Source organism: Dysidea avara, chromosome 2 (genome assembly GCF_963678975.1).
Source record: "Dysidea avara chromosome 2, odDysAvar1.4, whole genome shotgun sequence".
In the NCBI taxonomy this organism is placed as follows: domain Eukaryota; kingdom Metazoa; phylum Porifera; class Demospongiae; order Dictyoceratida; family Dysideidae; genus Dysidea; species Dysidea avara.
Genome location: NC_089273.1, coordinates 21,398,792 through 21,413,045, shown reverse-complemented (window position 1 = coordinate 21,413,045; position 14,254 = coordinate 21,398,792). Strand labels below are relative to the sequence as shown.

General features: G+C 37.9%; 1 long non-coding RNA gene across 1 annotated transcript; it reads left to right on the top strand.

The window, feature by feature from the left end:
• The first annotated feature begins 8,450 nt into the window (after positions 1-8,450).
• LOC136247589 (uncharacterized) lies at positions 8,451-12,667 on the top strand. Its single transcript, XR_010697662.1, has 3 exons — positions 8,451-8,493; positions 12,410-12,457; positions 12,645-12,667. It is a non-coding gene; the product is annotated as an uncharacterized lncRNA (long non-coding RNA).
• The last annotated feature ends 1,587 nt before the right edge of the window (positions 12,668-14,254 follow it).

The window sequence follows — 14,254 nt, the reverse complement described above, 5'->3', positions numbered from 1 at the left end:
GATACAAAGCGGAGTCTAATGGTCTATGTTATTGTTTTTTTGTTTTTTTTAAAGAGAAACAAGTGAGGTAATTTTTCTTTTAGAAGCACTACATATTACGCAGTTTAACCACAATGTACAATAATTTGATTGTCAAACATGTTAAGCCACAATATGCGATAGATTATATTGATACAGTTTGACTTTGTATCGATACAGTGATATTGTTTTAAAATGATATGATATGGGTCATATCGCTGCATCTCTAGTGTAAATTAATTTGACATTTTTGCAATGGTTTTGTGTTCAGGCTGTTTCTGTTATACAGTGAAACCTGTGTACTGAGGTTGTTCCCAGCTATACCTGCATGAGGAACATCTCCATCTGTAGGATGGTTCTTGTAATTACATAGGCTAGTTCAGTATACACGTAACAGTTGGTGTAGTTAGGTGGACTCAGATATGCATGCAGTTGTTCCAGCATTTCCTTTATTGGTAGCTTTCAAACTACTATTTACCTGGCACAACCATAAATTAACTTCAATATTTAGTGCATCTCTTTGTCAGGGGAAGCTTCCAACAGACTGGAAAATGGTTTTGTGGTGTCAGTTTATAAGAAAGGCTCTCACAGTTGCAAGTGTTAGCATTGCAACTGCTAAGATTGGTCTCAACTGCTAAGAGTGCCAGCATTGCAACTATATATTATTTAGTTCAAGCATTTTGCAGCAAATGTACAAGTTATAAGAGGTGGCACTAATGTAACACTACGTGGAAAAAAATTTCATTGTAGAAAGGCTTTTGCTTCACCTTTGACAGTTTTGCTATTATTGTTGGCATGTTTCTTCCAAGTTAAATGTTCGTCTATCACTACCCACAGGTATTTAGCCAATTTGTATGTTGTAACTATTTACTGACTAGACTTGATAACAATGCTTTATGTGTAGGTCTTTTTTCTTGCCACTTCCTTTCATCAAGTAACCAGTTTTGTCAATGCCACCACAATGAAGAGGTATGAAACTGCTCAAAAGTGAGTCCTTTAGTGAGGAGGTCCGCTGGATTGTCATCGGATAAACCATGCTGCCAGGTGATGTTTGGAATTGACTGGTTAATCTCTTCCACTTGATGTTTGATAAACTGAGGTAATTACCTAGCTAGATGGATTCATTGAGATGAATTGAACTTTATTTGTATTTTCCTAGTTTTCTGGAGTGCGAAGATCAGTATGGTATGACTTGTTTTTGTGAATAAGTACAATAGTGTCCATTTTTGAGCGAATATATATAAAATTAATTGGCAAGATTTTTGTTTTGCCAATCCTAAATAGCACTGCTAGCTATAGTCTGCATGATTTTTTATTTGTGTAGCTAGAACTCATAGAAACAGTACAAACACAGTTAATTAATTTAGTCTGTAAAGAAGAGATGAGATAAATTGGCAACTAATGAATCTACATAGCTACACAATTTATTTAATAGCATAGAGTAAATCTAGCATAACTCTGTGTCCACGAGTACCTAGCTAAGTGTTGAAAGCATGTAGATAGCTAGCTATTATAATTATGGTGAAAGGGTAAATGAATACCGTCAACAATATAATTATATTTTTAAGCACATTCTAGTATGCATGCCGGTCTCACTCGTGTGTAAGTGTCACTGTATGGAAGCCACTGCCCTCACCACTCTAGCTATAGTACCAAAAGCGAACGTGCATGAGAATAAAAGTCATGAGTGAATCAGGCATTGAACCCTGACCATTAATTCACATATTAAAGCATGCATGCTCACTATGACATAACAATCAACTACATGGTGCTACATTAAACCCTGTTTTCGTGATCATCGTATATCATTGCGCATGCGCAGCCTTATTGCGTAATCTTGCACCTCACGTGCTGATCTGAGCCCTATAAATTGGCCACCTTGACTCGACCCGCCACCAGAACACGGTAAGGTCGCTGATTCCACTTTGAGTGTAATTGGTAGCAACCGTACGCGTATTGGAAAGGACCGCACCAGGTTTGACGTTGAGTGAATTCATCCGACTGAGTGCGACGTTTCCAAGTATTAGACTAGTCTGTGGCCAGTGGGTGAGTATCTATCTTTACTGTTGTATGTACGCGGCATGTGCAGTCCTTAAGGTCAGAATGGCTTAACAAAACCCGGCTTCTATGTCTTGTAGTCAGTCTACTGTCGATATGACATGGCTCAAACGCTGGACTAGCCGCACTTCATGTCAGAATCGTTAAGGTCGGCGTAGAACCATGCTAGAAGGTGCATGCATGTTCAGTTCACGGCTAGATAAAATAGTAGTCAATGCCGTCTGCCTCATGATTCAAGGTGTCTTCAGTGTCATTTATAGCAGCTCACAGCCAGTGTCATTCGGCTACTATAAGCTCAGAAGAATGTTGTATTAGCTTAAGCGGACTGCACTGTAGCTATCAGTGAAAAATTAGCTGATGTATGCATGTTGTTTACGAAAACGTGAAAGGTCACTGTTGTTTGTTGTGACAATTGGAACGTGTTGGTTATCAACAACAATCCTTAAACATTAAGAATACTTTAGGCGACTCCAAATAAATTCTCTGTTTCCCGTCCACCGCCCGCATCTGGTTACTGTCAGCCCATTATTCCATATTCTTCCATTATTTTCCGGTTATTCTTGCATACTGACAGGCTCAGAAAAGCCATCTTGAAACAGTGTCAGCTCATGTGTCAGCAGTGCTATCGAGTTGACACAAACTTCATGTTCGTACTATTTTTGCAACTAGAAAAGGAAGGAACAAGCTTAAGCATGCTCTTATGTAGCTTTCATGGTTGTGCCAGGTAAATAATGGCTTTAAAAGCTGCCAAACTTATAATAAAATAATGGAAATGGACCGCCCGCCCACATGCAAATATGCTTGACTCCAGGACGGGAAACAGAGAATTTATTTGGAGTGGCCTTAGGGTACCCCACATCAACTCGTCAGTCTTTTGTGAACCATCATGACTATCTAGAGATTACTACAGTACTACGTACATATTATAATGTGATTATATTGTTTATAGGAATGTCCAGATCCCCATCGCCCACAGGAACTGGTGCAGACGGCAGTAGCCGTGCACCCGATCCCACTGGTGAGTTAAATCTAATGTGTGTGTGTGATAGTTAATTGTATTGTGGTACAAGCATATCAAGAAGTTTGCAGACATTTGCTACACTTTTGTTGATGGCAAAAATGCCAGCTGGAACAGGCATGCCCAATGCATTTCGATTGAAGAACCGTTAAGAATTAAATTTATTATCGTGTACCACCTACCTCAAGTCTGTTAGTAACTTTCCTAGCTTAATACGTGTAGAGCAACTCACTGCAAGTACAATAATGTCAAAGAAGTCCGTTTCACAGAAATTTGGCACATAAGAATGGTCTAAACTGACCCGGTGTAGCAAATTTCCCCATAAATTTTGTGTTGGGCGTTTTGGGAGCATGCAATAAAGGGCTTAATAACCTGCGACACATGATAGATACCTCAGATTCTAAACCAGATTTAGAAAGAGCAGTGAACAGTGATTAAGATGAGCTATAGCAAAAGGAATTCAGAGGAAATTTAAGCGTGTCATGTTAAGGTTAATTGAAAAGAACTCACTTTTTCTATGGCAAATTGTATGGCAGATATTTGGAAGGGAATGTTCTGAGCTATTTCAATGTCTTGAAAGCCATTGAAATAGCTTGCAGCCTTCACTACATAGTATTACAATGAAACAAAAACACTGTGAATTAGTTCTGCAGGTTAGTTTGTGAAAATTACAGTGTTTTGTGATTAAGCAAAATAGTGTCCGTGCCATGTAGCAAACTTCTTTATATGTAATTTTTTGAACCACATTTCAATCAGAAGCAACTAAGTGGGATTAATCTCTGCATGTTAATACAGACAGAATATGGCTTTTAAAGTTGTGCTCAAAGTTAAGTTGTGTTCAAATTTCTTATAATATTAATTGTCATTTTTGGTAATATACGTATGTACTGTTTTACTATGTAGCCCCCACCGTGACACGTAGTGCCACCAGTGGTAAGTTGATAAGCTTTACCTATAATGTACTGTAAGGATATAATTTCACCATCATAGGATCGATGACGTCGTCATCAGGCAGTGGGATCCATGGTATGTTTAAATGTTTTCTCTGTCCTGTATTTGTTGTGTGTACATGTACATGTGTTTGTGAATGCATGTGTGTGTCCTTCCTTATATGTGAATGTTTATTTATAATGTGTTGCTTTACTATGTTGTACTTTAAGTGGGAAAAGTCCCAAAGTGTGCTATTATTACACTTCAGGTTATAGACATGTCAAAAGTTTGATCTGACAAGTGTGACTTATGATTTATTTGTGACTTCATGAATTTTGAAAAATCTCCCATATGTTTACATCATTGATTCATAGATAAAATTAATGTTTTAACTCACCAGTCCTGTTTGATCCGCCTTGCATTAATACATTATTTACATCAACTATTAATCATTTAGATTAATGATCATGTATAGGAAACACATCGTGATGTGATCATGATGTGACTTGTGACAATTTGAACATGTTGGTTAACAACAACAACAACTGAGCAATCCTTTGACATTACGAATACTTTAGGGGAAAATTTTACCTTGCATCAATCAACTCCTCAGTTTGTTGTGAACCAACATGGCCATCTAGAGGTTACTACAGTAGCTACTACATATTATAATGTGATATATTGTTTATAGGAGCCACCACTGGTGCAGACGGCAGGAGCCATGCACCTGGTCCCACTGGTGAGTTAAATCTAATGTGTGTAGTAGTTAATTGTATTATAATTTTTTGAACCACATTTATACAATCAGTAGCAACATACTTTTAAACTTGTGCCCAAAGCTAAGTTGTGTTCAGATTTCTTTTGTTATAGCCTTACTATTGTACTTATAATGTTAATTATTATTTATGTACTGTTTTACTATGTAGCCCCCACCGTGACATGTAGTGCCACAAGTAGTGGTAAGTTGATAAGCTTTGCCTATAATGTACTGTAAATATAATTTCACCATCATAGGATCGATGACATCGTCATCAGGCAGTGGGATCCATGGTATGTTTAAATGTTTTCTCTGTCCTGTATTTGTTGTGTGTACATGTACATGTGTTTGTGTATGCATGTGTGTGTCCTTCCTTATATGTGGATGTTTATTTATAATGTGTTGCTTTACTATGTTGTACTTTGAATGGGAAAGTGTCAAAGTGTGCTATTATTACACTTTGGGTTATAGACATGTCAAGTTTAGGAATAGGGATTGCTGAATAAATCTACAAATCAAAAAGAGATGGCTGGAAAGATCAACAAGTATTGTGGTTATATCAAATAAACCCAATATTTAACTTTGCCAGCGTATGTACTTTGGTACTTTTGATGACACATGATCCTTGTTGGTTTATGAATGTTTCAGTTTCATAATTGTTACCTGCTGAGCAAATCCAGCCGTTTTCTTTTATTGCTTCTCTGTTAGCTATAGTAACAAAAGAGTGGACAACCAAAGTTTCAGCTTTTAGTGATGAATAGTTTTGCAAGTTACAGTGCTAGACAGTTGGAATAGGAATAGGCTCGATTTGTACAACACAGTATGGCAAATAAACTGCAGGAACTTATTTAATTGATCATAATTAACTCAAGACTGAAGCAAGCTACAAAAATGGAATTTGGCTTGGTATGTTCCCCATGAACTGGCACATCGATCAAGGTATAGTGTTTTTCCTGTACATTTACGTGGAGACAAAGAAGAAGGCTGTTTCAACAAGTAAATAATGATGGTAAACTTTTTACTACCACATCATAAACAAGCGCCCATAACTCGCACACTGTGCACTGTGTATGAGCAAGAATTAAAAATAAAGATTTTCTTACTCCCAACAAACAGGGGATTCTGGTGGCATGTAGGTTTTATTCATTTGAGCTTTGTTTCAGTGCATATAACGAAGCTATTGAAACGTGAGTAAAATTTTATGTAGCGTACGTATTTTTACCCAGTTTATTTCAATGCTTTTTAATAGCAAAATAGAATTTTGCAAAACGGCATTTTTTGCTCAGTGGTTCATAATTTCTAATATATATGACCAGATTTGTGAAAAGGGGTCTTCCACACACATACATTTCTATGAGCTTCAAAAGTCATAACTTAGTGTTTAATAAACATATAAACCTAAAATTTATCCCATTCACAAAGCAATGTTGGGGCTTACCACTGATCAAATTTTAAGTTAATAGCAGCTTTCGGTCTGAAGGTTTGAGTTGTCAAAGTTGGCATATTGGATGTGTGTGGAAGACCCCTTTTCACAAATCTAGTCACATATGTCTATTTTGTTTGCATTAATGGATAAACTTGTTAGACACTTAGCTTAGTATAGACTTCAATTTCTAATGAAAACATTAGGTTGAAGATGTGCAATTATACAAGTGCAAGAAAAAATTTGGGATTAAAGTAGGGATTAAAATGTAATCATTCTGTTGTGTTTTGTCTCAGCGGCTTGTTTCAGTGCTTTTTATTGCTGCAGTCCCTACTCATATGGAAAATTCCTATTTTTTTCTTGTACTTGTTTGTGTACTTTTTTAAAAATTTTTATTGAATAACCGTATTTAGTAATTCTCCCCCTCTGCAATTCTCGAAATACACAGCTAAACATTCCTAAGGATGCGGATTTTTAACAAACCGCTTTAAACAACACATTACCCACAGAAGTATCTTTTCAACTGTTTTATAGTGTGTCTACAGTATTATTTTCCACTAATTCTCTCAACAAAGCCTCAGGGCTGTTCTTAATTTTAGTTCGCGTAAGTACGGGTCACGCCCACTTTCTAGATGACGAGATACACGATACTACGGTGTTTTTCAGTTGTAGTACGCCTGAAAAGTGCTCTGGGAAAGCTACCCATAGAGTCTGTAGAGAGGCACCATATACAACCTGTTTTTAAACTCAGAAAAGAAACCACCTTCAAGCCAAAGCAAACACTCTAATCCTTACGTGTGTAGTGGCAATGTTGAACAGGCAGCAGCATATCCCGAGGTGTATCCCAACATTAAATCACGTGCTTGCTACATTATACTACACGTTTATTCCAATATGTTGGGGCGCTGTGGTGTGCGTGTTTTGATGGAAGCCGTACCAATGAGAGATGGCCACGATAAAGAAGGATCAAAGATAAAACAGTAGCGCACACATCGTAGGTATTTAATATTGTGAAAGGTTTTTCTGCACAAAATTTGAAGTGTTTCCGCCAAAGAAGCAAGGCTGTAGCTGTGGGTTAACAATTTACATACCAAACTTGTCTGGTTTGCTTTTGGTAGATGGTTTTTGCAGATGGCCTGTATAACCACGTAAGACTTCTGTGTAGGTCTGGGACGTGGTGTCAAGGCTCAAACACACTGAAAAATGAGCAGGTAGCTTGAGTGTGCTTTGTGAGAGATTTTAGCTTACGGTATCTGCCTCTTGACTGGGTGTTTTGTGGTCAGGTGGTGCCTTCAATTATCATGTTGTAGTCAATCTGTTGCCCATCTTGCCCCTTATTGAGTACTCGTGATACAGCAGCACTGGTGAAAAGCTGGCTCATAAGCTCCAGTATGTACACATCATTTGCTGGTCCTCAGTAAACTCAGAGCAACAATTGCACACTATCAGCATTATGTCTGGATCATGTGATCTCAAACAAGACCTTTCTTGTCTATTGTATGTTAGCAAAATCATGCAACCATATCCCAAACTGAGATGACACCAGCATGAGGTTGTTGCATCATCAGGCTAATAATTCACATCAAACTTGCCTTCTGGTCTGCTTGACTTTCTATGTAACCACTCCAAATGTTTGTGCAAGACTATGAACACCAGGAATATGGTGTAGAGGATTCCAACACTCTGGAAGATGAGCAAGTAGTACCTTTTTCTATGAATCAGCACTGCAAACATGGGAAATTTTCCAAAATTAGCATCCCTGTTGTGAAACAATAGTGCAAATGTGGTGGCGTGTCAATGATTTATAGTGTACTGTCAAAATTATACATTTAATTATTTTCTGCCTCATTGTTGTATTATTGTGCTTCTATCATACAGTACAGTGGGTCCTCAGTTATCCAAACAGCTTTGTTGTTATAGTTAGCCAAAAGTGTTCAGATAAGTGGAATTGTTTGGATAACTGAAGCAAGTGAAATTGTTCAAATGTTCACTGTGTTGCATTAAAATTATGATAACACATTTACTTAATCAACTATTAATTATTTAGATTAATGATTATGATGTGTGTTGTGTATGTACAGCCACCACCTCAGCAATACCAGTCCACTTTGTAACATCTAGTAGGGCTGGTGAGCGCCGTCTTGCGGGTACGTTCAATATTACTTTAGTAATTTTACAAGTATTGTTTGACCTATGCAAGTACAATTACATATGCATGAATTATTATATTTGTATTTATCATAACAGACTGCTTCAAGTCGACTAGACAGCTGCATAGAACACCACCTGGTACGTTTATTTACTCTTGTTAGTATGTACACAAAAGTAGGGATTTTCAACTAAAGTAGGGACCTGGAACTTTGATTTTAAAAAAAGTACCCAAGCTGGAGTGGTGCACGATATTGAATCACAGTAAGAAGTGTTATTTCCCTACTGTGCTCAAGAAATGCACAGTGGGGATATAACACTTCTTATTGTTTTACTGCTTTTTTCAGTACTTTTTATCAATGTACTATGGTTTCTACCAAGAGTTAATAATAAGAGAGGAGAGTGTCTAATGCTGTATAGTGCTGTAATAGATGATTGTACAGAAGTTAAATGGCTTCGTTTTCGTGTATCGTATAGGCTTCTAGTATTTGTTCGTTTCCTTACCGCAATTAGTTTAGCCGCACAGTGATGAATCCTTGAGAATATTCGAAGACTGAACTAAAGACTGAGCTGTATGTACAGGGAACAGTGCTCCTTCTATTGAAGAATGCTCAAAGGTAGGGTAACATGGCGACGCAGTGAAAATCCAAAGTGATACTCCACTTTTGGTTCAGTGTTTATTGGTTCTCAGACGCTTTCCCCCAGAGTTATCTTTGAGGTTAACAACCACACTTCTTTATGCAACAGAGCAATGCTCTTCGTGGTGAACTGGAACATCCGAGTTGAACACACGCCCTTGTGTCTGGGATAGCCTTTGTGGTTAAATGCGATAGTATACTAGCCAGTCTGTACGTTACGTGGAAAAGAAGCCGTTTAACTTCTGCGCAATCATCTATTACAGAACCATACAGCATTAGACACTCTCCTCTCTTATTATTAACTCTTGTTTCTACTTTAGTTGAAAATTCCTATTTTTGTGTACTTGTTTATTAACTTTTTTTTGTAAAATAGAATTATTGTGACTGGTGAACCCATGCTTACTCATCAAAAGAAAAGTGTTGCGTGTCCCTGCTACCAATTATTGTCAGAAAAGTGAAGCATCTATTACGCTTTGCTGTCAGCCATGTTCAACCTGTTACACAGCATTACAAATCAAGAACTGTTAGAAAAGCACCTCTGCAATCAATGGAAAAAATATTATCCTCCTTTGTGCGCTTCATTCATCTTTGCTGGCAGCGAAAAGTGTAGATTTGGCAGTAGCACTTGATGGCTTTCCTTTGTAATAGAAATCATCCGACATGGGATATATGAAGATGACATTGCATGTACATGTACTGTGGTATGCCAAAATGCACCTCTCGAGCCGAAGCGATGTCGAACAATGAAAGTTACATTTGTCTGAAGGAATTGGTCAGTTACTCAGTCACTCAGTCAGTAGAAAATCCATTTAATATCTATTCTTAAATTCTGTAGCAATTAGTTGAAAGTATTTTGGGTTAATCTGAAAGCTTGTTTGGGCTTAGTTTTACCTAACCAATACTGCCTCACTGTCGTCAGGGAAAGTTGAGGCTGGCTTTTGGATGATGTTTTTCATGGGTCATGCCTACTTCTTTGTGGCCCCTACCATACAGTACGATATACTATACAGTACTATCATACTGTATGATATCCATTTTTATTGCACAAGCATTATCACCAAATTTTTAAGGCTTTTTGACAATTTGGGATATGTACCATTGTAGTGTAGACAGCATTACAAAACATTCCTTTTAATATTCTATGTCACTTCGCCATTGCACAATGTACTGTCTATATGTGGAAGGTTTGGATTTTCTGGCCACTAAAATCACCCCACAACCCATCTCATGCACCTTCATGGTGCCTTAGCAGTATTGGTTCGGTATAACCATAGATATACGACTCTTAATAGGGATTGGAAACGGTGTCACACACCCAGTATACCACCTGTACAATTGATGTCACTCTTTACTGTAGACTATCAGTGTAGGGTTAGCAGAATATGAAAGTTCTCTAAGGTTGAGCGATACAGGTTGCTTTGGTGGAAGTCATTGAATCGCCTTTCCCACAAAAGAACTCATCATATCGTGCCATTTGGTATTGCTTTATACACCAAGATATGTTTCTGTTCCTATAGCAGCTGTGTACACCTTCTGGTATCGACGATACGTGGCTTTGTAGTATCTCTTTATAGTCATTAGAGTTGAACAGTATGGTTTGTAAGCCACGCCTCTATTATTTCCTTGGTTACAACTTAACTAGGTCTGTCGTGTTTCTGTTCTCCTAACTCTGCACAGCTGCTGTCTAGCGTAACCGTTTGTCTTTCAAGCTTTAATCTAATGCCAAATCTGTGGAACAAAGCTAGCAGGATGGTAGCACACTTCGCTCTTAGATTCTAAATCACTCTCGCAAACCTTTAAAACTTTATTAGGGTCTAATTAAATTAGTATATGATACAAATTATGGAAACCGCCTGTAACATTCGAAACAAGCCTATTTCTGATGCACGACGCCATTTCCAATCCCTACTAGGAGTCGTATATCTATGGCATAACCAAGCACAAAAGTACTTTCAGTATGACCTTTCCAATCAATTTTTTAAAGAATGACTCAGTGCATAGAACCTTTAGATAAACAAAACCATAATTTGATAACAGCTAAGGCTATAGGCTTGATTTTTCCACTCTTCGGTGTCACTTCACCCTGATTTGTGACCGAGTCTGAGAAAACTGGTTTTATTGCCTATTTAAATGTATTGAGAAATGCCAGTTTTAGGTATCTAGTGTGCTGTAGCTCGCCAATGGTTGAAGCTATGTATACCAAAGTTTCACACGTTTTACACCAATTCCTTACTTTCCAGAGCATCCACTGTGCAAGTAGCCAACAACTAAGTTTCCAGCCATTTTAGATAGTTTTTGAACTGAGGTTGACTGTAGCAGAAGAGCAAAAGGGGAGAGAGGTGGGGGCCCGGCCGGAAGGCAAGAGGCTGTTCAATGAATTGAGAAAAGGAAGGCGTAGGGATGAACTAGGTCAAGTTATGGGCCATTCAGGTCTCAAAACTGGCTAAAATAAAAGGAAATTCACAGCAGAGGTATTTATTCAACACCACGGATCTATACAGCCATCCCCAGGCTGACCAGAGCTCCACTAAGGTCCTATACCGCACGTACTGATCACCACTGGACTTGGGAAAAGCAGCCAGCAAAACCAGACCACTTACATCTAGCTGATTTTGATTAAAATTAGATAGTTTGTTCATGTAGCTCTGTGTTCTGAGTGAAAAATCGAATCTGCTGACATGGGTGATAAGACCGGTTTCCCAGGCTGGGCCACATTTATGGGTTTACTCAATGTAGCCACAATCCTTCTTGGTTTACTCCAGTGATCCCTTAATTTTATTTTATTTTATTTTACTTACATTTTAGAGCCCATTAAGGATAAACTTGCTCACTTAGCTTAGTAGTTGTCTATAGACTTTAATTTCTATTGAAGTCATCTACAAGATGTTATAGATACAAGCCATGCAATTACATAATGGTGTTCAAGCAGGCATGCAGTCAGCTGTTTACCACCATATACTAGCTCTTCAAACCAACTAAGTGATGTTTTCTGACTAGTGTAACTTTTTTATGGATGATACTAGGGGCTTGCTTTAATTGTCCTAAAATTTCTTTTTGCAAGGTGCATGCATGTTAACAGCTAGATAAGATAGTCAATGCCATCTGCTTGATGATTCAAGGATTTATAGCAGCTCAGCCAATGTCATCCTGCTACAAAGCTCACTTAGACTACTGTATCAGTGAATAATTAGCTGATGCTTGCATATTGTTTATGAAAACATGAAAGGTCACCTCAGTGTTTGTGACAATTTGAACATATTGGTTAACAACAACAACTGAGCAATCCTTTGACATTACGAAGTTTAGGGGAAAATTTTACCTTGCATCAATCAACTCCTCAGTTTGTTGTGAACCAACATGGCCATCTAGAGGTTACTACAGTAGCTACTACATATTATAATGTGATATATTATTTATAGGAGCCACCACTAGTGCAGACGGCAGGAGCCATGCACCTGATCCCACTGGTGAGTTAAATCTAATGTGTGTAGTAGTTAATTGTATTATAATTTTTTGAACCACATTTATACAATCAGTAGCAACATACTTTTAAACTTGTGCCCAAAGCTAAGTTGTGTTCAGATTTCTTTTGTTATAGCCTTACTGTTGTACTTATAATGTTAATTATTATTTATGTACTGTTTTACTATGTAGCCCCCACCGTGACATGTAGTGCCACAAGTAGTGGTAAGTTGATAAGCTTTGCCTATAATGTACTGTTAATATATTTTCACCATCATAGGATCGATGACGTCGTCATCAGGCAGTGGGATCCATGGTATGTTTAAATGTTTTCTCTGTCCTGTATTTGTTGTGTGTACATGTACATGTGTTTGTGTATGCATGTGTGTGTCCTTCCTTATATGTGGATGTTTATTTATAATGTGTTGTACTATGTTGTACTTTAAATGGGAAAAGTCCTAAAGTGTGCTATTATAACACTTTAGGTTATAGACATGTCAAAAGTTTGATCTGACAAGTGTGACTTATGATTTATTTGCGACTTCATGAAATTTGAAAAATCTCCCATATGTTTACATCATTGATTCATAGAAAAAATTAATGTTTTAACTCACCAGTCCTGTTTGATCCGCCTTGCATTAATACATTATTTACATCAACTATTAATCATTTAGATTAATGATCATGTATAGGAAACACATCGTGATGTGATCATGATGTGACTTGTGACAATTTGAACATGTTGGTTAACAACAACAACAACAACTGAGTAATCCTTTGACATTACAAATGTGACCAGATTTTACAGAACCGAACCAAATCGCACATCAGGCAAAATCAAGCTAACACCACCAGTGGATAGCTACACTATCGTACTACAAGTTTTGACCCTCAGCACTACTCAAACTACACGAGGCTGGTTTTAGTAGACGTCTTTTCTGGGTGGTGTGGAGTGCCCAAATGGCGGTTTCAGGCCTTGTGAAGGACCTGGCTTGGCAAGAATCAGTGGTGTACTGGTGGACAGCCTAATAATGTTGGCCAGACGTGTTCTCTGTAGATTTTGCTACATATCAGCCAATAAGGAGCCAGCACAGCCCTGTAATCTCGTGTATGGACTCCAATCGTGGTCTGCCTCCATTTTGAGGCCTATCTTTTGCCCTCCCCGCCACCCCCCAGCCTCCACCCCTTTGTGAGCACTCGTGATACTACTTCGCTCGTCCAACTGCTCAGATTTTCTGTCTTATTTGGCGGGAAACTGTACAAGCAGCTACAAGTACTGGAAGTGGCTTGAAAGGTAACAGATTGATGCATCTTTTGTGTAAATTTCATACGCGTGCTTGCTATCCTTGGAGAGTTATGCTGGCTTCAATTCTTAAAACCGTTTATCTCGAAACTTCTAATGTGTGATTTGGATCGTTTTTCCAAAATCCAGTCACAAATACTTTAGGGAAAAATTTTACCTTGCATCAATCAACTCTTCAGTTTGTTGTGAACCAACATGGCCATCTAGAGGTTACTACAGTAGCTACTACATATTATAATGTGATATATTGTTTATAGGAGCCACCACTGGTGCAGACGGCAGGAGCCATGCACCTGATCCCACTGGTTAGTTAAATCTAATGTGTGTAGTAGTTAATTGTATTATAATTTTTTGAACCACATTTATACAATCAGTAGCAACATACTTTTAAACTTGTGCCCAAAGCTAAGTTGTGTTCAGATTTCTTTTGTTATAGCCTTACTATTGTACTTATAATGTTAATTATTATTTATGTACTGTTTTACTATGTAGCCCCCAC